This window comes from Tursiops truncatus, chromosome 13 (genome assembly GCF_011762595.2).
Source record: "Tursiops truncatus isolate mTurTru1 chromosome 13, mTurTru1.mat.Y, whole genome shotgun sequence".
Taxonomy (NCBI): domain Eukaryota; kingdom Metazoa; phylum Chordata; class Mammalia; order Artiodactyla; family Delphinidae; genus Tursiops; species Tursiops truncatus.
In genome coordinates, this window is record NC_047046.1 from 85,618,593 (window position 1) to 85,640,776 (window position 22,184).

Sequence of the window (22,184 nt, forward strand, 5' to 3'; positions counted from 1 at the left end):
AATGATGTATTCTTATTAGTCCCACTCAATTACCAAGTCATCCCTCTGTGTGCGGTGTATTTGTTAATGATAGTGCCACAACGCTGCGTCTACAATACCTGTGATTTTAGTGATTCATAACCGCTCACTAAAACTGTGAAGATGATAAATTGACTGCTGTTGATTAAACGCCGCCAACAGTATGTTTCATATGTGTTTGTCGCAGTTAGGAGTTAAAGAAACAGCATTGCTCGAAATCATTTAAATATCTAATTAAGCCCAAGCCCTCAGTCGATATAAAGAACTCATCAGAATACAAGAATGAAAAATACAAGAAAGCTCGCTGGGGGACAGGGGAGGAAATACAGCCCTCACCATCACGGCCTCGTTGATGATAAGGAAATTGTCATCATCACAGTGGGAAAGGGACAACAGCCACATCCGAAAAGGCCCGCGTGTTAGTCCCTCCGCTCCCCGGCGCGGCTGTCTGATGCCCTTGTCTTTGGGATTAGTCTTGGACAGCAGTGGATTTCAGTCAGATATAAGGAAGCTCTGGGTGATGGCCTTTGAAATAGGAACAAATTCATAGATGTGGGGAGAAGGGGGTTTAGGGGTAGAGAAGGGGAGGGGGATTCTCAGGCAGTTTCAAACAGCATCCCTTTGGCTTTCACTGCAGTGAAGGGGCTTTTGAATGCTTCCGCGTGACAAATGGCGGCAGAAAGGAAAATATCGTTTCAAACCAAGATTAATTATCTTTACGGCTTCAGCTAACTTTTTCTCCCCTAAGATGAATCCACTTAGAGGTCTTACAGCTAATATTCAAGGCAGGGTAGAAGGAGCCCAAGCACGGGGGACGTTCCCGTGCCAACGCTCAGCTCCTGAGCCAGGCTGCCAAAGCGAGTAGACAGGATCATAAAAACAGATACCCGGTGAAGCTGGGTAATCTTATTAAGACCAGCCAGGAGCTGTTTATTTTCTTCTTTTGCAGTTTTGAAATCAACTGAGAAATGTACATGATTTCTTTTGCAAGTCAATCTTCCTAAATTAGACCATGTCTCCTGAATGTCTGAAGCAGAGAGTCAAACAAAAGGAAAAAAATAAGTGGACAATTTTGAATTTCAGAATTTGCGTGTCTTTCATTTGGGCTGAAGACCTTTCTTTGTTATCCTTTTTTTTTAATAATTTTTATTGGCGTATAGTTGATTTACAATGCTGTGTTAGTTTCAGATGTACAGCAAAGTGAATCAGTTATACATATACATGTATCTATTCTTTTTTAGATTCTTTTCCCATATAGGCCATTACAGAGTATTGAGTACAGTTCCCTGTGCTATGCAGTAGGTCCTTGTTGTTTATCTATTTTATGTGTAGTAGTGTGTATATGTCAGTCCCAATCTCCCAACTTATCCCTCCCCCTCCCCGACTCCACTAAACGTAAGTTTGTTTTCTACATCTGTGACTCTATTTCTGTTTTGTAAATAAGTTCATTTATAAAGATAAAACTCTGGGCAATGTCCCAGTGGTAACTTTGCCTTAAAGTGTTATTTTAAAATTAAGGTGGAACATTGATCATTAGCCACAGAATCTATAACTGACCATGAAGAAAGCACCATGTTTTCTATTGCCTTTGCAAAAGCCGATTTCACTCTTAAAACCTGAAACTCATCAGAGGGTGAGATGCTGAAATCTTAGAACTTTGAATGGTTCACGATGACATTCATGGTGTAAACTTTTATAGGCCTAGCCGAGGTCATTTGCAAATTCTAGACCAGAACACATATGTATCAATTTAAACACTCTTCATCTAGGAAGTTGGGATGATTTCCTTGATGTCAAAAGTCCCTAGGGTACTTTTAATGGCATTTAAAAATTTTATTCCCACATCTGAAAGCCATTCCACGGTGTCCTGGCAACGAGGATCTCAAGAATCCCTGTGCACCCGCACTAGTTCCTCGATCCTTGGATGGAATATGTAAGTCAGTCACTCACCTGTTTATAGGGTTGTGTTTGGTTGTGTTTTGTTTGCTCGATTTTCACTTGCACTCAACCACAAAGTAAGATTATGAATTTGTTATCTGAGAAAAGAAACGCATGGACACGCAAGTTCACAGGATGGTAGGAGGGCACCCAGGTGTAGAAGAGCTTCTCCAAAGGGACGTTCCCTCTAAGTTTCTCTGCAGCGAGACGTGGAGAGACCAATGTCCTCACATGTCTTCCTAACTAGCTGCATGGCTTTGGGTACCATTATGAGACTTCAAAAATGACAAAATTGGGCTTGGAGACAGTCCTGGTTTCCATCCTTATCTAACCTTTAGGGTCCAGACTGCTGCGCTGCCTTGTAGCAGCACCAAGACCCCCAGTTCGCACGTCAGCATCCTTGGAGCAGCTCCCGGGGCCACAGCCGCCCCCAGCTCTCATGTGTCGGTGTGGGGAGGGGGGCAACTTAGGTGGCATCTCAAGGTAGGAATCATTCCAGAAGCTCCTGACCCAATGAAATTGATTCCCCAGCCAGTGGAACACGTGCACAGTTTACAGAGCTCAGGGGCCCAGGCTCCCTTTCCTCCTGTGGTCCTGCCCCGCTTGCTCTGCAGGAGAAGCAGCCTGCTCCCTCCCCAACTTCTGCAGCAGGTGGTCTTTGAACTGTGATTTCTTTAAACTCTAATATTTACAGGGACGTTCTCATGACCGAGAAGAAGATAGACAAGGCACAGTGAAGACGACCCAGGGAAGGACTACAGAAACACAAAGCCTCCTGTCATTCTTTCTGCCCCCATTGGATGAAAATGTAGCCACGTAGGCATTTTCTGGAAACTTCTCCTTCATCAGCAACGCCATGGACCAATTCTTATCAGGTCTTCTGCTTTCTTTACCCAACTTGTAGAAGAACTTTTAAATATAAAGTCGAGTAAGGGGGCAAAACCCCTGAATTCTATTAAACGAAAATCCCCAAAGCATGAAGTAATGTCATACAAGAGTGCTGTCATGTTCCACAAATAAAGTTGTTAACTAGACCTCGTGTGAGACAATTTCTACAGTGAAATGGAAATGGAAAATTTCTCAAAAAATTGTTCCGTGGTAAAGAGTAAATCTGTGGGGAAAAAATTCCTTTTTACCGCTCACGAAAGCTATACAATTAGAAGGTATTACCTACCAGCTGTGCAGAGAAGCAAATAAAAGTTATGGAGCTCCTAGCATTACAAGTTGATTTTATAAGAATAATAATATTTTTAAAGTCCTTTGGAACAATCATTTTGTTGGTCCTGCAGTAAAGTTCTCAGGCATCATTTTTGAGATAAGCTTTTGCTGGAGATCTCGGGTTTCAAATTGAAGGGCAGGGATCTTGAATGTTTCATTACTTCATAATGACCTAGAGTTGCAATGGAGAGGCAGGACTTCCCTCCTGAGGGTGCCAGGCAGTTGTCTGAAGGGGCTTTGGGGCCATCTCCCAAGTCTCACAGGTGTGGCGGAGACAAAGGCTCGAGGTCTGGAAGATGCATCACGGGCACTGCCTGAGGTGACCTTGGGCCCATGCTGGGTTCAGCTCCCCCATTAGCCAGGGTGGGACAGAGTCCACCTGTAGAGCAGAGGTACCCCAGAAAAGCAATCGTTTTTATTATTTCTTTAATACTGGGTAAAGTAACATAATATTATGCATCACAGATGCAAGAAAGAAAAGAACAATAGCACAGATTAAGAGGAAGTGGGTCCAAGCAACGGAACCCTTTTGAGTAGGCACCAGCCAACACAGTAACATGTTTTTTTCTTACTTCTTTGTGAGTTAATATTAGAAGATATGGTGTTTCTGGGGCCCTTGGAGGTCAACCATGGTGATGGTAATAATACTTTCCACATGAAGCGATACAGACCAGCATGGACGAGGGAATCAGCAAGATTGAAAATTAAAGGGAGATTGTGTAAGAAGATCTGAGTTATGTAATGACGGCAAGTATCGTATAATTTGCACATTTTCTTCTATGAGCACTTATAATAGAGCATCTAACTGGCTGAGTGAAGGATAACAAAGATATGAAGGTTATGGTAAAGAGAAACAATAAGAGAATTAAAAAATGCAAAAAGGAAGGAGAAAGAAAAGGAAAAACGGAAAAGAAAGAGAAGGAGAAGAAAAGAGAAGCAATTTTAAAAGGCCGTTCTTGCTGCCATCAGTGGGGCAGAATGCATATTGTTCGGGGGTGTGGAAAAGGGGCAGAAACCAAGAGCAAGCCATGAAATTCTGAGACTGGGATGAAAAGACGACCTTGGCCTTGAAACCTGCCAGGAAGGAAGGTCTGAAAATTCAGCAGAAACGCCTGAAAAGTCCTTGACAGAGAAGCATTTTGGGACAACTGCACGTCGATGCTTTGCTTCCAAGGCCCAACAACATCTGTTCAGTGTGGAAACAATCCTGCTGGTGGTAAAATAAGCAGGAAGCACAAAGTCGTTAATTTGGGAAGGGGTCAAGCCAGGACTCATTTTTAGATTTAGAGTAAAGACGGAGAGCCCAAACCACTGGTCTCCTGGGCCCAGGGAGAAGGCATTTCCACCCCAGCGCCGGAGAGTGGAGCCTAACCTCCGCGAGATAGTGTCTTAAGGAAGGGTGTCCTCCAGGGCAGTGGATGCCAAGATGAGGTCAGAGGATTAAAGCCCAATTCATGGATCAAAGGGTAGGAAGCAAGGATCCAGAAAGAAGACTAAGGATTTTATATCTCCACCGGGAACAGAAAGGTGATAACGGCGTGAAGCTGGCAAGGGAGACGGCAAATCGCTGAATGAAAAGAGAATTGTCAGGGCAATATTTTTGTTAGGAGGGAAGATGATGAAAGGAGACCCATGGGATGGGAAGGAGCTGGAATTCAGACGCTGCCTCCCTCAGCTTCCGACGGGTATCTTCCATGGAGGCTGAGGGCCACCGAGAGGGCAAGGTTGGAAATTTGGGGGGCATTTAATAAGAATGCAGAACGGACTGGAAGTAAAACATGGCAAGGCAGCTTCTCCTAATAAGCCAACGTAGCCCACAACCTTGATCAGCAACATGAATGTAGGTTCGGGAGTTTATTCCTCATGGCTTTCCTGCAAGGATGACTTCTCATTTGTCCTGAACAGCCACTTGAGGGTCAGGTCCATCCCCAACTCAGAGAGAACACTGATCCTTCCAGTGTCACTCCCGAAGGGGCGATGCCAGGATTGACAAGTTCTCTCCTGGAGTTTCGGGACCTCTGCCCTGAGTGTGGCCACCGTCACCCTCCCATCTGTAGACGCGGGAAGGAGAAAGGAAATGACGCGGTTTATAAGACATAAGACAAGAGAAACACAAAGCGGTAAGTGCTCTGGTTCCTCCTGGTTTGTGGCTCGACCTCCTGTTCTGTAAATATGTGGCAGCCGGGAAACGTGCTCACTACCGAAGGTGGCAGCAAAGCCTACAGTCTCCCGGGGACCGTCAGGAAAAGAGTGCCATGTCTGGGTTCCAACCTCCCATCTAGACTGTAACTGACTCACCTCTAACAATACCTGAGCTCCAGGTGGATTATTTAAAGCTCTTTCATCCCAGTACCCTCACACAGCACGAATAGGACCTGTAATCTTACGAAACGGGAGTAAGGCAGCACCAGACACTCTTCCTGGGTGAGTGGGCGAAGATGAAGGAGGAAGGAAGAGGGCTCTGGTGGTGCTGGCGGTGGCCAGGGGTGCCTGGGTGGCCACCGGGTCCAGTCAGTGGATGGATAGCAGGGCTTTGGCTGCTGTGGTCTGAAGCACGTGGTGACAGAAGAGAATCAAAAAGCTCAGTAAAAGAATAAACTGCTGGGGCTTCCCTGGTGGCGCTGTGGTTAACAATCTGCCTGCCAATGCAGGGGACACGGGTTTGAGCCCTGGTCCGGGAAGATCCCACATGCCGCGGAGCAACTAAGCCCGTGCGCCACAACTACTGAGCCTGCGCTCTAGAGCCCGCGAGCACGTGAGCCACAACTACTGAAGCCCATGCGCCTCGAGCCCGTGCTCTGCAACAAGAGAAGCCACTGCCATGAGAAGCCTGCGCACCACAACAAAGAGTAGCCCCCGCTCGCTGCCAACTAGAGAAAGCCTGTGTGCAGCAACGAAGCCCAACGCAGCCAAAAATAAATAAATGAAATAAGTAAATTTATTTTTTAAAAGAAGTAGCAGAAAGTGTCACCCCAGCTTAAAACAATAAACTGCCGTAGGAAACGCTAAGCCTCCCTCAGAGCTTCGCGGGGATAAGCAGCCAGAAGGCGAGGTGGTTCCCTTCTCACGGTGCCAGTGCAGGGGTCAGATGAAGAGGTAGGTGGACAAACACCCGGACACAAGGGAGAGCCCACGGCCGGGATGGAGGGTCATAGACACCGTGACCACCCCCAGAGGAGCAACGCAGAGACTGCCATGCACCCTGAACAGTTGCCCAAGGCGCACACTGAAAAAGTCCGCCTCTCAGCCCCTCCACGAGGATCCTCACGCCCACCCCTCGGGGTCCACAGTTCTTCCAGGGGTCTCCTTGATCTCAGTATTTGTCAGACTGAAGTACTATTGCAAAAGAATCAGCATCAACGGTCCGAGGGGCTGGAGAGTGTGGTACACAGGCCAGCAGGAAACATCAGCCGGGTAGTGTCAGACCAAGTGCCGAGTGCACGCCAGGGGCAGGCAGTCAAGGACGGGACCAGACGCTACAGCATCCTGGGAGAGCCGCTTCCTGGCCTCTGAAGAAGGATGAAGGTCTAACGAGTCTGTCAACGCCCCCCCCACCGGGAATCTGACTTGATCTAACCCACTGCAACGTCAGGCAGCAGAGCCAGGATCGCACCGTATGCGATTACACTCTGCACGGCGACCCAAAACCCTCCGCTGGTGTAGAAAGCATCACCAAAGACTGATGGTGCAAATATCACCACGTCAAGAATGAGGCGGGTGAAGCCTGCCATAGAAGACACAGAGATTTAACAAATTAGGCAAATGTGTCTTTGGTGGGTTTTGTATCGTATCATCCCGGTTGGAGAAAAAGAACAACAACGTCAATGTAACATGGGGCCTTGGCAACGCTCAGTGCGCTAAGTCCTGTGTGTGCGCGTCTCCTTTCGTCCTCGAGTGAGCCTGCAACTAGGTACAACCGTTACTACAAGTGGAGAAACCGAGGTTTGCTGATGTCTGTGAAACTGTGCCCGCGGTCCCACAGCGGGTAGGGGCACAGCCTCGGTGTTTACTCTAGCTCCCGAGCTTTCTATCACTGTTTTACACGGACTTGTATTATTTGAACTTTTGTATTAAAACCAAGCATGTGCCAAGCTCTCTGTGAACGCCTGGTCTTGTCCAGAATAATGTACAGATCACGTCTTTTTATCTCCTCCCCTGTCCAGAGTGGGTGACAGTCCTATAGAAGCTGAATCGGGGTGAGGTGCAGACCAGGTAAGACCAGAAGGCATCGCATCAGCCCCTGGGTCAGGCAGAAGCAGCCCCGTGGTCCGAGCCAAGCCTCTGCAGGCCCCGCCTCCTCAGACACTGGGCAAGGACCCAGTGACGCTTCCGCAGCTCGAAATCCACCATCGGTGATGGAGGTGCGGCTTTGAGGAGGGGCAGGTGTCGGGGAGGACCAAAAACCTTCCTATTTAAGGTGCTGTTCTAAACATCAGGCACCTACAGTGCAATCCTGAGTCAGGTTTCTACTCATTTAAACATTTTTTAATGCTCTTTTCTTCTTTGCATTGGATAACTGGCCTCTTGCAGACACGACCTTGGGTCTTTGAGTGATAACAGAGCTGGAGCAGCTGGGGCAACAGATGACCCATAAGCATCGTCAGAAACGTGTTCTGAGCAGGTGGGGGCCCATCGCCTCCCCAGGCGCACCTGTCACCCCAGGAGGGGGAGCTCCCGTTTCTCCTCCAATCACCAGTTGCCATCCTGGGAGAACACAAACCTTCGAGAACTATTTACACGAGCACCACTGACTGTCCCATGTTTTCGGTAAAACAGTGCAGCAGAAACCAAGTGCCCTTCAGCCGCTCTACTGAGAAAGAGGAGCCCTAACTCTGGGCCTGGGGGACCAGGGACAAGAGCAGGGTGGGGCATCCAGACCCCTGTGAGCAAGAGACGTGGGACACCGGGGCCACACTGACCCACCCCAGCCCCTTCGTGTGAGGTCGTGTTGCCCACAGAGCTAAAGGTCTTGCCTTCCTTGTTTCCCCTTCTCACCCTCTTTTTTACCTTCTAAGGAGAGACTAGAAGGAAAGGAGGAAAGCGTGGGGGCAGCAGTGGCCGCTCTCCTCTGCGCCCTGGGCGTCCGCGGGGCCTGTCCTCCCAGTGTCCTTCCCCGGGCCCCGAGTCAGCCATCACTCATCTTGTCACATTGAACTCCAGATGCTCCTACCCTAGAGAATGCTCTGACTCTGGCCATTTTTCTTCATTCTCGCTAACAATTTGGTAATGAAATATTGATTTTTAGTTAGATTCATATTGATGCTATTAGGTTTGCATTGATAAATCATGCTGGGCTCCTGTCTGGGCCGCTAGAAAGTACCACACTGAGCCCTGGAGATTACAATCAACTCATTGATGTGTTAATTTGATGGATTTTCCGTTCTCTTAGAAGGAGTGGGAGGGTAAAGGGAGATTTTTCAGTGCGGCCACGGTAAAGTTTTCACAGTGAAATCGGGGACAGTAATTGCAGCCTTCACAGGGTAAGTTCGCTTCCAAAGAGTCCTCAGCCTTATTTGGCCAGAACCTGAAAAGCGGGAAAGGCGGTGGGGCTGCAGGGCTGGCATGGGAGGGGTGGGTGAGGGGTGGAAAGGACGTGACACACCTTGTAAATACTGGCCTGGAGCCCCACGGGGCAAGGGGAAATCACATCGGTGAAATGCTAATTAAACCATTAGAGGCCGTCATGAAAGAGCATTTCCCATCTCCAGGAGGGTGTGTGTCTGCAGTCTGCCCCCAGGAAGTGGAGGTGGGCCGTGGGTGCCCGCGGACCACCTGCAGGCGGGCTCGGCCCCTCCCTCCCCGGGGGCTGGCTGGCGCCCCGGTGGTTTCAGGGACATTTCCCGGGTTCTTTCCCTTGCAAAGTGCCACTTAGCCAGCAGTGTCCTCAGCATCTGCAGCCTATTTAAAACAGCCTCTGGCTTGATTTATGGTCCTGTGCAGACGTGATGTCTGTCGCTAAGGGGCAGGGCTTGGCGCACCAAAGGATCATCTTGTGATTTCCTTCCGAGACCCAGGACTTAGCGGCTCCGGAAGGAAAGGGCTCTGAAAATGCTTACGTAGAAACTCATTATGTTTTGTTTCGTTTGTTTCATTTTTCCATCAAAACTATTTCACATTCAAGCCAGATGTGCTTCACCTCTGCGACCTTTCCAGCCCCTTCCCTCTGACGGGCACCAAAGAGCAATTCACATCAACCAAGTTCATTCAGCTACATTCATGTGTGTGCAAACGTGTGTACCTGTGTGCAAAGCAAATGTAAGGCCGGCTTTCTGAAATAGATACACACACACACACACACACACACACACACACACACACACACGGAAAGGAAGAGACCGCTCCAGAGCCCTGCTGTGTTTGGCGAGGGAGCCTCTGGCCTGGCCGAGGCGGACAGGAAGGAGGCAGGGGAACTGGTCAGCTTCTCTCATCTTAGCATCTTAAAGAGCTTGAATAACGAGCCGCGCCCACTGTCTTAACCCACAAGCTGCTGCTTGAGACACAGCCCAGCCCAAGGGGCCTGCCAGCCGTCCTTGTCAGGACAGCATGTGGAGGAACCCTGCAGTTACAGCAGGTGCGTGGGGTCAGGTTTAACGTGCGTGTCTGCCTGTCTGCCTGTGCAGAGCGACAAGGGGTGAGAGAGAGGCAGCTGGACTTCACACCTCCTTGTAACCCAAGGGTATTTGTGGTGGCACTCAGTAAGGCTTGGGACAGCAAGAACTTATAAACCACACCTCCTTTCAAGATCACAGTCATAAATAACCACTTTACGTTTCCAACTATGGTCATCCACTCCTAAGCTCACGGGGTTCACAGGTTTAATCCTCTCCTTCCTTTTGAAGGTTGGTCATGTGTCACTCTGAAAGGAACCAGCTCTAGTCAGTGGGACAAATCCCCATCGCCCCAGGCGATGTCCTCCATCACCCTCATCCCCAGTGTACAGATCTTTTTTTAAAAAAATGTTTATTTATTTTTATTTACTTGTTTGGTTGCACTGGGTCTTAGTTGCGGCAGGCGGGCTCCTTAGTTGCGGCAGGCATGTGGAATCTAGTTCCCTGACCAGGGATTGAAGCCAGGCCCCCTGCGTTGGGAGCGTGGAGTCTTAGCCACTGCGTCATCAGGGAAGTCCCCAGCGTACGAATCTTGACTTTGCTCTTTATTCCACGATGGGGCCTTGCACATACTCATTAAGGAAACTAAGATTCAAAGAATCTATCTGCAAAATGTGCATCCCTCCTTGTGTTGCTGAGAGCACTGACACGAGATCCCACAAGTAAAACACCTGCAGAGGTACCCAGTGGATTGTAGGCACTGATGCACCCCTGGCCCCTTCTCTGACTCAGTCACCTCTGGCAGAAACACCCTCTTCATCTCAAGTTAGACAAGCCTCTCCAATCCCGTCCCTCCAAGAAGTCTTCTCTCCCCAGGGCACTCACGCTCACTAGGACCTCGGGCTTCTCCAAGCTCTTGTTTTGCTGAGTAGAGGTGCGGGAGCTTCCTGGGAGACCAGCTGGGAGTACAGGTGAGCCCAGGGTCCACAAGGCACATGTGATGCTAAAACTGGCACTGGTGATGCGTCTCCTGTAAAGGGATGCTACTGGTAGGACCAAGGTGGCCACCTGGGGCTCCCGGACTCCACATGGTCCACAGTGCTTTGTTTCATATTTGAATTTGTATTTTTAGATGATTTCCAAACTGTGGTCAGTTTCTCATGAATATTCATACCTGACTTCTCTTTAAAAGCCTGGAGGAGGATAAGGCTTAGAAACACATGCTCTGGAGCCAGACTGCCTGGGTTCAAATCCCAGTGCTATCCTGTCCTTGCTGTGCAATTTCAGGTGAGCTCCTTAGCTTCTCTGTGTTTTCCTTATGAACAGCACGAAGACCCTAAAAATGCATACCTAATAGAGTTGCTATGAGCATTAAATGAGTTAACATACGTGAAGTACGTTGAACAGTGCCTAGAGCACAAAGGTCACTCTCATCTACGTGTTACATTTTTTCTGGCAAGTTGGACCCTCATTCTTGCTCGGGGGGAAACCTGGGGCAGCAGAGTCGGCCTCCTTTGGGCTGATCATGACCGCTCCTGTTACATCTGGTCAGGGACCCTGGGGCTTTACTCATCTGGCCATTGTAGACAGCGGCGTGTGCTGCCCTGGACGTCAGAAATGCGTCTCGGGATGGCGCTGTCGGATGTAGCTCTGCTCAGGAACGTCACACCAGGTGTTGGTCCGCAGTCAAAGGGGCCAAGGAAGGAGGGGAGCTGACAGGGCTTTGAGATCAGGAGAACAAGGCCGCGGTGCTGTGAATCGGCCAGTGCAGAGACAGGCTGGTGAGAAGACAGCCCTACAGAGGAAGAGGCAGCCCGGCAGCAAAGGCCTGGGCAGCAAGACGGCCTCAGAGTTGTGCCGTCACAAAGGAGAAGGCAAACGTAGAACTGCAAACAGGGGAGCCAACTGAGAGATCTGGGGAGCGGGATGGAAGAGGAGACATCCAGAGAAAGAAAGCCAGCACACCGCCACGCCCGGCACCGGGGAACCAGCTAACAGGCCCCCAGCTCAGCCCAAAGACACCTGTGAGCTGCATCACGGGAGAAGGTCAGCCTAGCGTTTTGACCACTGATCACAGAGCAGGGGCGACCTGCCATCCCCCCTGGTTTTATGATCCCTGCTCCCAGGATAAGCTGCCCGGGAGCACAGGCCAGAGGAGGTCACCACTCCAGATATGGGCCACACGCTGGGGTCGCAGCATCAGGACCAGAGCTTACAGAGATTTATAAAAGTTTGCATCCACGGTAGACATCACACAGATTAGTCCAGGCATCTAAGCAATTTCTTAATCAACCACAAACAATCCCCCAGGTCTGGAATACCAGCTCCTCCTGTAACATAGAAACAATTCCAGCCAAAGTGTTTTCTAAACTCCAAGTACGAGCCTCAAAGAAAATACAGGTTGCTATTTAAGTCTTAGGGCTAAACAGTAGTTCCCAAGATCATTGACCCTACCTAACAGAACATGAAATTCTAAGCTCCAGAAAGTTATACAAAGTGCAGATTATTTTCCTTTCAGGGCGAGGCAGGTTTCATAGTCCCATTTACTTTGAGTTTTACCCACACGGTGAAGTTTTCAACAAGGCGAAGGAGGGCAAAGTATATCCAATAAAACTTTTTAATTGAAAATCACGACCAGACGGCTTTCTTCTAAGACAAGCAGGCTTCGGAGCTAGAATCTCTTGTCATTCTCCAATTGTGACTTTTTGTAGCGTTTCCTGGCAAGGGCAGGTCAAGGCGACTGACAATGGTGGGTCTGACTTCAAGGCCAGCTGACAATTCCTTACCTGACAAAAATAACTTCTTTCACAGGGAATTTGAGAATCTAAAACTTGGCGAGCGAGCCCGCTCCATGGGAGACGAGCACAAAGCAAGGGCTCCGTCTGAGGAGGGGCCGTAACACTGAAGACACCCCTTGGATGTGCCTGGCCCTACCTCGGGGCCCTTCTGCAGACAGTCACAATCAAGGGCTTTGTCACCGAGAACAAGGCATCTCGGTGGCAGAGCCTGTCCTGCACTTAGCCTGGCACGCACCTGTCAGGCTGTTGACACTGTTTCCAGGGAGCCTTTTCTCCTAATGCATCCTCCCCTGGAGGGGTCCCTCTCCTTGACATCTGTGACAGCCCCATGGGGGATCATTTTGTGAAACGGCCTTCAGCGTGAGGTTTGCCCTCTGATCCGACCTCCCCTAACTGTCTGCGTCTTCCATGTCCTGGTTGTGTTGGGGCCACGGTGGCACATGGAGCACCCCGCATGCACCCCAGGGAGGCAGGTGATTCACCAGCCTGTACTTCACCGCGCTCCTTTGCCTCTGGGAACTAAGTTCAGGATGTTGGCGAGCAATTCCAAAGCCCTGTGCAGCTCGGGTCCCAGCAGCCTCAGTAGTGAGCCCTTCACCTCTTTAATTTAATGGCAATGATGCATCCATCCTCTAGAAAATTCCAAGACGAGAAATGTGGGAGCTGATGTCGGAGCTCTGTGTGGTGAGGACTCCAGGGGCAGAAGAGACACTGAGGCACAAACGTCAGGGTCCTCTGCAGGGGATGCAATGCTCAATATTCCTCCCCGTCTCCCACCCTCCCTCCACCGCCCGAAACGGACAGCCCAGGTCCCCATGTAGGCTGTTTGCCGCACGCAGCACGCTCCTTTCTCCCTGTCTACGTACCTAGCAACCCGCTACCTGTCCTTAAGGACTGGGACCAAAGGCCACCTTGAGCAGAGGGCATTAGCCGGGGCAGGGCGGGGGCGGGTTTCTAATCTGAGCATTGACGGCATTGCCTCTACATCCCATCTCCACTTCTTCTCCTCCCATCCTCTCTTTCCATCACTCCAATCAAGCTTGTGTCTCACCAACCACCAAAACTGCTGTGAGGACCACTGCAGCCTGAGGAAAGCCCATGGTCTGACCCAGCCCACGTGCCTCCTGACCGGTGAGCAGCAGTGGGCGGCCCGGCCGCTCAGTCCTCATTAGTTGGCCTTCTCCGCTCAGCACCTGCTTCCCAAAGCTGTTGGACTTCCCTCTTCTCGTCGGCCCTCCTCTGCTGGCTCCTTGGCCGATTCCCCCGTGTCTCCTGGAATTCCTAATATTGAAATTCGCTGGATCCCTGAGCTTGGTCCCCTCACGTCCACACTACACCCTGGCCATTGGTCCTCATCTCACAGCTTGAAATGCCATTGAAATGCCCACGCCTCCCGAATCTATATCTCTAGCCTGACCTCTCCCCTTAATTCTAGACTGATTTACCCCATTACCTACTCGCCATAGCGTCTGACCATCTGATCGATTATCCACACAGACTCCTATCAAAGTTGAAAGAAATTCAATTATTGGAGTTGCTCAGGAAATCCTGGCCCTAATCTTGGACTCCCCTTTTTCCCACCCTTCCCCCAATGCATCAGCAAATCCGGTTCACTCTGTCTTCAAAGGCTCTCCAGCCACTTCTGACAAACTCCACAAGCAACACCCAGGACACCCCAGCCATCACTTTGAAACAGGAGGGAAGGGGGCCGGGAACAACCTTTAAAAAAATGACATAGTCATAGTACATGACGAAAACTAGTGAGAACCAACTGGGTCCAAGATGGCGGAAGATTTGACTTCCAGTAGACACTGAGCCTCATTATACACTCATTGTGATACATTAGCATCTAAATGACGCACCCACCAGCGCCATGACAGTTCTGAGGCTGACCCTAAAAGGCCAGAAAGGGGCGGTGGCCCAATTCCTAGAAATCCCCACCCCTTCCCCAAAATAGTTGGAATAATCCTCCCATTCATTGGCCTATGACATCACCCAGCCCATAAATATTAACCACACCATATTTCAAGGCCTCTTGCCTCTTGCCTTCTGAGATGGCCCGCCCACTGTCTGTGGAGTGTGTTTCTCGCTAAATAAATCTGATTCTTACATATCACTTCATCTCGCAATTCTTTCGCGACAACCGGCAACAACTTCTCTCCTGCATTAATGCAGCTGCCTTCTCCCATCTCTCTTGCTCCCTTGCCCCCCTGCAAATCTGAACACAGCACAGTAGGTAAAGGGACATTAAATACTTAAGTCACACCTTACTTCTGCTCTGCTCTGATCTCACTCAGGAAAAACACCAAAACCCTTCCACGGCCAACAAGACACTACGTGCTATGGCCTCACGATGTCCTCTGGCCCCTTTTCCATTGTGCTCGCCTCGCTGCCTGAGCTCCTCCACACGCGGGGCTCTTCAGGGCCTTTGAACACACCAGCTACTCGCCCTTAGCGCCTTGGTACTGGCTGTTCCTGCTGCCTGGGATGCCCTCCCCAGCCTTTCTCTGTCCCCAGCCCGGTGTTCACATGGGCACCGACTTCCTCTCTTCCTTCCTTTATGACTCAGAGGCCTCCGTGCCCACCCCATTAGCAATGCCGGGTCCCCCATCCAGCACACCTCACCCTACCTCTTTCCTTCAAAGGCTTAACACTTTCTGACACACCCTGTATACTTAATTCTTGCATCCACTATCCACCAATTGTGTCCCTTCCCTAGAATCAAGGTGCCCTTGTGCCACAGGAGTCTTTATCCTTTTCATTCATGGATACATCGCAAGCACCAGCCAGAGGCTTGACACACAGTCGGTGGATAACAGATCCTCACCGAGTGAGCGAATACCCTTCATTCCTTACATGTTAACATTTTGCATCTTAGTCATCAGCCCACTGGACAGAGAGTGGGTCTTGTCTGGCGCTGTGTCCCTTGCATTCAGCATGGTGCCTGGCTCGGAGCAGGCAGGCAGCCAGTGCTTGAGAAACAAATACATGAACAAACAAGCAAGGAAGCCAGTGCGCACACACTCCGTCCTGCACTGACCTTGCGCTTCTCCTCTCCTCTCAGACAAGGAAACTGCCCTGCCTCTCTTTCTCTTATCGAAAATGAACACCAGAATTCATACCCTTTTTCCTATGGAATGGAACACTTTTAATAGGTTTGGAACAGAAACATCCAATTCCTTTTTGGTACTGTGGAGGCGGACAGCAGGAAATAAAAGAGTCCACGACACTGGAGTTCTACTACAGGTCTTACTTTCTGATGGTTTGCAATGTCTTATGGGCTGAATTTTGTCCCCCCAAAACACATATGTTGAAGTTCTAACCCCCGGGACCTCGGAATATGACCTTAATTGGAAATAGGCTCTTCAAAGAGGTAATTAAGTTAAAATAAGGTCATTAGGGTGGGCCCTAATCCAATATAACTGGTTGCCTTATAATAAGGGGGGATTAGGACAGAGATACATACAGAGCGAAGACCACCTGAGGACCCAGGGAGAAGCCGGCTGTCTGCAAGCCAGGGAGAGAGAATCAGGAGAAACCAACCCTGCCAACACCTCAATCTCCGCCTTCTAGCCTCCAGGACTGTGAGAAAATAAATATTTTTTGTTTGAGCTCCCCAGTTGGTTGCACTTTGTTACGGCAGCCCAAACAAACTCATCCACAATGATAATCATATTAGCCATCAGAGCATGAGATTTCAAAATTAAACCACCAGTATTTAGAGTCCAAAATCAGAGGGGCTCTTTTCCACCTCTACAAGGAAATTGTCATGAAGGAGAAAATTCATGCCAGTAAAGGACCTCTGTTCATTCTCCACCCAAATCCAAATACCAACCACAGCTGCTATTCTCATCCTATAGCAGATCACTTGCTTCAATAAAAGCAAATTTTCTACCACAAAATGGTTTTATCATAAACGGCAATTTCTCATCATAATTAATTAATCATTAGACAACATTTTGCACTGTATTGACTATTGGAATTTGTTTATTCATTTTTTATCCTTTCCTTCGCTACTTATTTACTTCCCTAGAGAAGACAGGACATTTCTTGAGTTAAAGTTCCTGACCTTTATATGACCCTTGCCAACTATTCAAACACAAAAAGCCATTAAAAAATTATGATGGGTCAATTTAACAGAAATCCAAAATTCTCTGTCTTTTTCTCCTAGCTACTGAAGAAATATCAGAAATGACACATAGAAACTGGAAATCAATTCCCGCTTGCCAGCATATCTTAACTTGACATGGCCAAAAATATTCCTTGTAATTGTTAAATGAATTTAGATATTCTTGATACATTGTTCCTTGCGTGAAAATCACTCATCATTCTTCTTTGGCTCTCCACCTTTTTTTTCCAAGAATAGGGAAAGTTGCACAGGACACACCAAAAAACTATCTCCTGCACACAGGGCATTGGCTAAGGCACTTTTAACCTCACAACTCAGGGGTGCTTTTATTACAAAGGTCATGTCACACCCAAAGCACAACACTGAGATCTGCTCCTGGAATCTTAAAGTACAGGAGGGAGTTTGAATTTTCCTTAAAGGAAAATAGAGATAAATAATTATGCCTTTTGGGGGAAAGGCCTCCTACAAAACCTCCTTAAAAAGTCTCAACATCTGCAGTCTCCCTGGCTAGCAAGCAATATTAACTAAATGTCAAGACAACCTACAAATATTTTAAAGACCTAATAAATCATCTCCTGATTAGTTTTACCTACGAGTGTAGAATCATATTGGGCTTGGCTTAAATGTTATAAGAAAACTAGAATAATTCAAAAGAAATCCAGCTCTATAGATTTTCCCCCATTTAAAAAGTCCACTCTGAATGATGCAGTTTTCTTTCTGCTCTGTACCTCAATGAATGCTGAGTGAGTTCAAGTGATCTGTTGCCCTACTCTGTGTCATAAGGATTAAAATAGGGAAGGTAAATTTTTATAATTCTGTGTTCTCTTAAGCTTATCTAAAGAACATCTATTGTTTGTTAAAATAGAAAGTGGGTTTACCTTTTTATGCAATTTGATTTGGACATTTTTATTTTTTGAACAAAATGGAGTTTCTGTTAAATGCTTCATGCAAACCATAAATAAACTTTGTTTCCTCTTTCGTATTCTAAAGCACCTTTGCGGGACTGTTGATATCCTAGTGGTGCATCATGGTGGGGGATATTTGGACCTTAAGCCGCGTGGGACCACACCAGCCGTTTACAAGCCATTCAAGACGCCTACCGTACAGTCTCTACCAGGCCGACTACCAGGTGTTTAGAATCTCACCCCATATGTGCATATGGGCCCCATAGGATGCAAATGCTCTTCCCTGTAAGAAACTGACTTCATTACATGGCAGTAGCATCATCTCCTTCAACCAGCATCTCTGTATCTGCTGGGTTTGTGTCCTCACAGGACCAGACCTGTCCCTGCTGGTCTAGCAGCCAGCCTGCCATGTTGGGATGCTGGCCATGCGCCATCTCCAGTTCCGGGGTCTCGGGACTAGGGCAGAGGCCCTGTTCACACACTAGGCACTGAGATAGGACCATGCCACTGATGTAAGGTGGCAAATGTTCTCTCGTGAACGGAGAACCCCTCCATAAGAGCAGAATCACCGAGTAAACCAAGGAAGTGCAGTATTTTTATCTGAAACCAGATGCATTTTGACAGAGAAGCCTTGAAAACAAAGCGTCAAAGCTCCACTATGGAATAAAGATGAACAGGAGTGATTTACCCAATCGGAGTTACCAAGTCCTGGGAAAGCCTCTGCTAGCTTAGGGACGGGCTGAGGAATGGGCCCCTGATCTCAACATCTAATTACTCAGGGCGTCAGGACAAACTGTTAACCCCACACTGTGTGCCTCTAAGGAAAAGGAGTTAATTTACCATGAATCATGACTGTATGGTTTCCTGCAGAAGACTCCTAATGGGTCCAACTAGCTAAATGTCCATGCTTACTTTAAAAATTAAATAATGCTACCCACTTCCTTTTCATGGCTTTTTTTTACTATCTTCTCTCTTCACAATATACTATAAATATATATAGTTATACAATATATAAGTGGTATAAATATATATTTAATAAATATGTAATACGAATACATATATATACAGTCTCCGACTTAGGATGGCTCAACTTCTGATGTTTTGACTTTACGATGGTGTGAAAGCAATACTCATTCACTAGAAACCACATTTCTAACGTTGAATTTGGATCTTTTCCTGGGCTCGTGCTCTGTGGTCAGATCCTCTCTCATGACGCTGAGCAGGGCAGCGAGTCACAGCTCCCAGGCAGCCCCGCGATCACGAGGGTGAACAACCAGCACGGGGACCGCCGTCCTGTACCCAGATCACCATTCTGTTTTTGACTTTCAGTACAGTATTCAATAAATTACATGAGATAGTCAATGCTTCATTATAAAATAGGCTTTGTGTTAGATGATTTTGCCCGACAGTAGGCTAAGAAGTGTTCTGAGCACATTTAAGGTAGACTGGGCTAAGCTGTGATGTTTGGAAGGTTAGGTACATTAAGTGCATGTTTGATTTATGACAGTTTCAACTTATGAGGGATTTATTGGGATGTAACCCCATTGTAAGTTGAGGAAGATCTGTATGTTTAAATATTATATATATGACATTTACTCATAAATATTTATGTATGTGTGCGTGCATATATATATTTATTTATTTATATAGATATTTATATTTATATATATTTACTCATGGTCCAAGAGGAATTGTAAACCCTTTTCATGTCCAGGTGTGCTGGTGTCCATATGTGCTGGGTTTCCAGGTGTGCTGGTGTCCAGGTGTGCTGGGGATGGACGTCAGTGAGCTCCATATTCAACAGCTTCACAGCCAAACACAAGCTCCAGGGCAGGGCAATTCCAGCTACGCCCTCGCCAGGCCCTCCCCTGGCTCACCTGTGCACAGGTGAGAGTCTGCACACAGCGCTCACCTGCACGCACACGTATACTATACGTCACATTAGCTCTCTGCTGACGGGTCCCTGAGGAGTTTTTCAAGGCACAGTCCTTACCTCCATCCCTTACCCATACGTCTGACTGCACCTGGGCTGCCCCTATTACCTCTATTTCTGTAATTCTGCCTCTAAAAAAGGTACAACTCCCTAAAACACAGCATGTTCATTGGAAGAAGAGCTCCTATCTTTCCAATGTACATTTGCACCAGCTGAATCAATGGGGTTCATAGTGAGACCAGAGGGAGGAGGCTGTGTCTGGAGCGCCATCAAAGGGGAAACCACTGCGGATTCGGCTTCTTTCACGACGGGGGAGCGGCTGGGGGTGCACGGGGATGGGAGTTGCATTTTCTCTTTCTTTTCTTAGATTTATACGGTGCTTCCACTTCAAAGAGCTCCCCTCAAGGGCCCACATACTAAACATCTTTTAAAACAGAACAGACACGACTGAACAGAGGTGTAACCCTGAGAAGAGGAAAGAAAACGATCGAAATCTGTCCAGCTAGTTGGCCTCGGTCTGTGTGTCTGCTTCAAAGGAAGCGTCAGCAGTTGCAGGAGGGGAATCTCGGAGGGTATTTATTTGATTTCCTTTATCCCGTTTCCGTGGGGAGTGGAAAGGGAGGTCATTTCTGCGGTTGGGGGAGGATGGCAGCTTGGACCTCAGGAGCCAACGGACATCACAGAGCAGGTTGTAATGCCAGCTCACCCCATGGAGCTACGGAGCTGAGCGACCGTCCCAGGGGCCTCCCTCGCTCCTCTCTGCCTGTGACTTTGGTGACAAGTACAAATAGCAATTCATTCAGCAAAGCCTGGTCAAGGGCCGAATAGGGCCCAGGAACAGGAAGAAGGAGCACACAGATGGAAAAGCACAGATGTGGAAGACGCAGACCCCGCTTCAAGGCGCTGCCCACCACCAAGCGGCTGAACGCACAGGACAATGAAGCAGTTCAGAGCCCTCACCCCACCTGTTTCCGTGAAATGCAGACAAAGCACCTCAGAGCAAACTCCCATTGGAAACAATGAGCTATCAGAACGTGAGAAGCCATCACAGCAAATCTTGAGTCCTAATAAACATACCTTCAGCCATTCAATGAACATTCATTAGCTGTCACCTTCTATGTAGACTGGAGATAAAAGGACGCCCTTCCCTAAAAAAAAAAAGAAAAAGAAAAACACAACTGCCAACAAGCACAAACACCCAAAGACCAGCAACAACAAACCATCCCCGCCTGGGTCACAGGGAGGTAGAGCCCACAGAGACCGACGGGGCGCCGATTGCTGCACAGGCCACTGCGGGACAACACGTAAAGGCAGCCCATCCTTCCCACGGGTGACCTACAGGCAAAGGCAGGAGGTAGGCAGGGGCCCTCCATCAGAGAGTCAGACACGGGGATGCCTATAAAACAAGGGATGTGTAGGAGGGCCAAGAGCTCGGGCCATCGTGCGAGCTGCTGCCCTAGACGCAACTCGTGTCTCCGCTGGGCCCAAAGTCCCAGGAGAGAACTCGCAGGCCGAGTTCCCAGGGGTCGAGCAGTCAGAGGACATACAGGGGGAGCCCCTCGGGATTGAGGAACCGGGGGCCTGGCTGCTGCCGCAGGAGTGCGATGGGCCAGCAGGTCACACTGGCGACTGCCGCCCTTCCACCCTCCAAATAGTGGGGACCGCAAGTGCCTCCTGTAGTCCCCGCTCACCCGGAACCACGCACCAAAGGGGACACTGGGAACGTCAGTCTCGCTCAGCTGAGGTGACCCAGCACAGAGCCACCGCACCTCGCAAGAGCGCGCCCAGGACACGTGGGCCGGATCCGGCCTCTTGCAGCAGGGCTGCCTGTGCACAGGTGAAGGGATGGCCCTACCCCGTTCACACACAGACCCCAGGCCCAGCACTGCCTCAAGTAGGGAGCACGGACAGGAGACAACATCCTGGGTAGCCCAGACAAAGAACAAAGTTGTTAAGACCTTGTCCAGTAAGTGTTTCTAAGTTGTGCACACATGCATTACATGGAAAGGACTTGTAAATGTTTATGTAATCTGGTTTCGTTTACTTCTGCAAAGTTTTATCTACCCAAGTGCCCTAAAACCAATGGCATAACCACTGGCAAATGGCAAAATGGCAAAACCAATGGCATAAACACAGATATCCACTGAGCTATTTATATGAATGGAAATAATCTACATTGAAAAATAACCATTTCTGGGCTTCCCTGGTGGCACAGTGGTTGAGAATCCACCTGTCAATGCCAGGGACATGGGTTCAAGCCCTGGTCCGGGAAGATCCCACATGCCACGGAGCAGCTAAGCCCATGTGCCACAACTACTGAGCCTGCGCTCTAGAGCCCGCGAGCCACAACTACTGAGCCCGCGTGCCACAATTACTGAAGCCCGAGCGCCTAGAGCCCGTGCTCTGCAACAAGAGAAGCCACCACAATGAGAAGTCCGTGCACCGCAACAGACTAGCCCCTGCTCACCGCAACTAGAGAAAGCCTGCGCGCAGCAACGAAGACCCAACGCAGCCAAAAATAATAAATAAATAAAATGAATAAATTTATTTTAAAAATGACCATTTCTGTTTTCAAAAAATAAAACTGGATAGTTTTCAAATAAAGGGCATTAAAATGATAAGCTTCTTAAAGCCAGGACCCTGGGATTCTCAACCTCCGCTGCACATTAGAATCGTCTGAGAAGACTAACAAAAACA

General features: G+C 48.6%; 1 long non-coding RNA gene across 1 annotated transcript in view; it reads right to left on the minus strand.

Moving 5' to 3' along the window:
* Positions 1–3,176: 3,176 nt before the first annotated feature.
* LOC141276279 (uncharacterized) overlaps positions 3,177–22,184 on the minus strand; it is a 28,150-nt gene continuing 9,142 nt past the window's right edge. Inside the window, exons 2-3 of the long non-coding RNA XR_012325552.1 lie at positions 20,565–20,635; positions 3,177–3,553 (exon numbers count right to left, since the gene is read on the minus strand). This is a non-coding gene — a long non-coding RNA (uncharacterized lncRNA). The remainder of the gene's footprint in view (positions 3,554–20,564; positions 20,636–22,184) is intronic.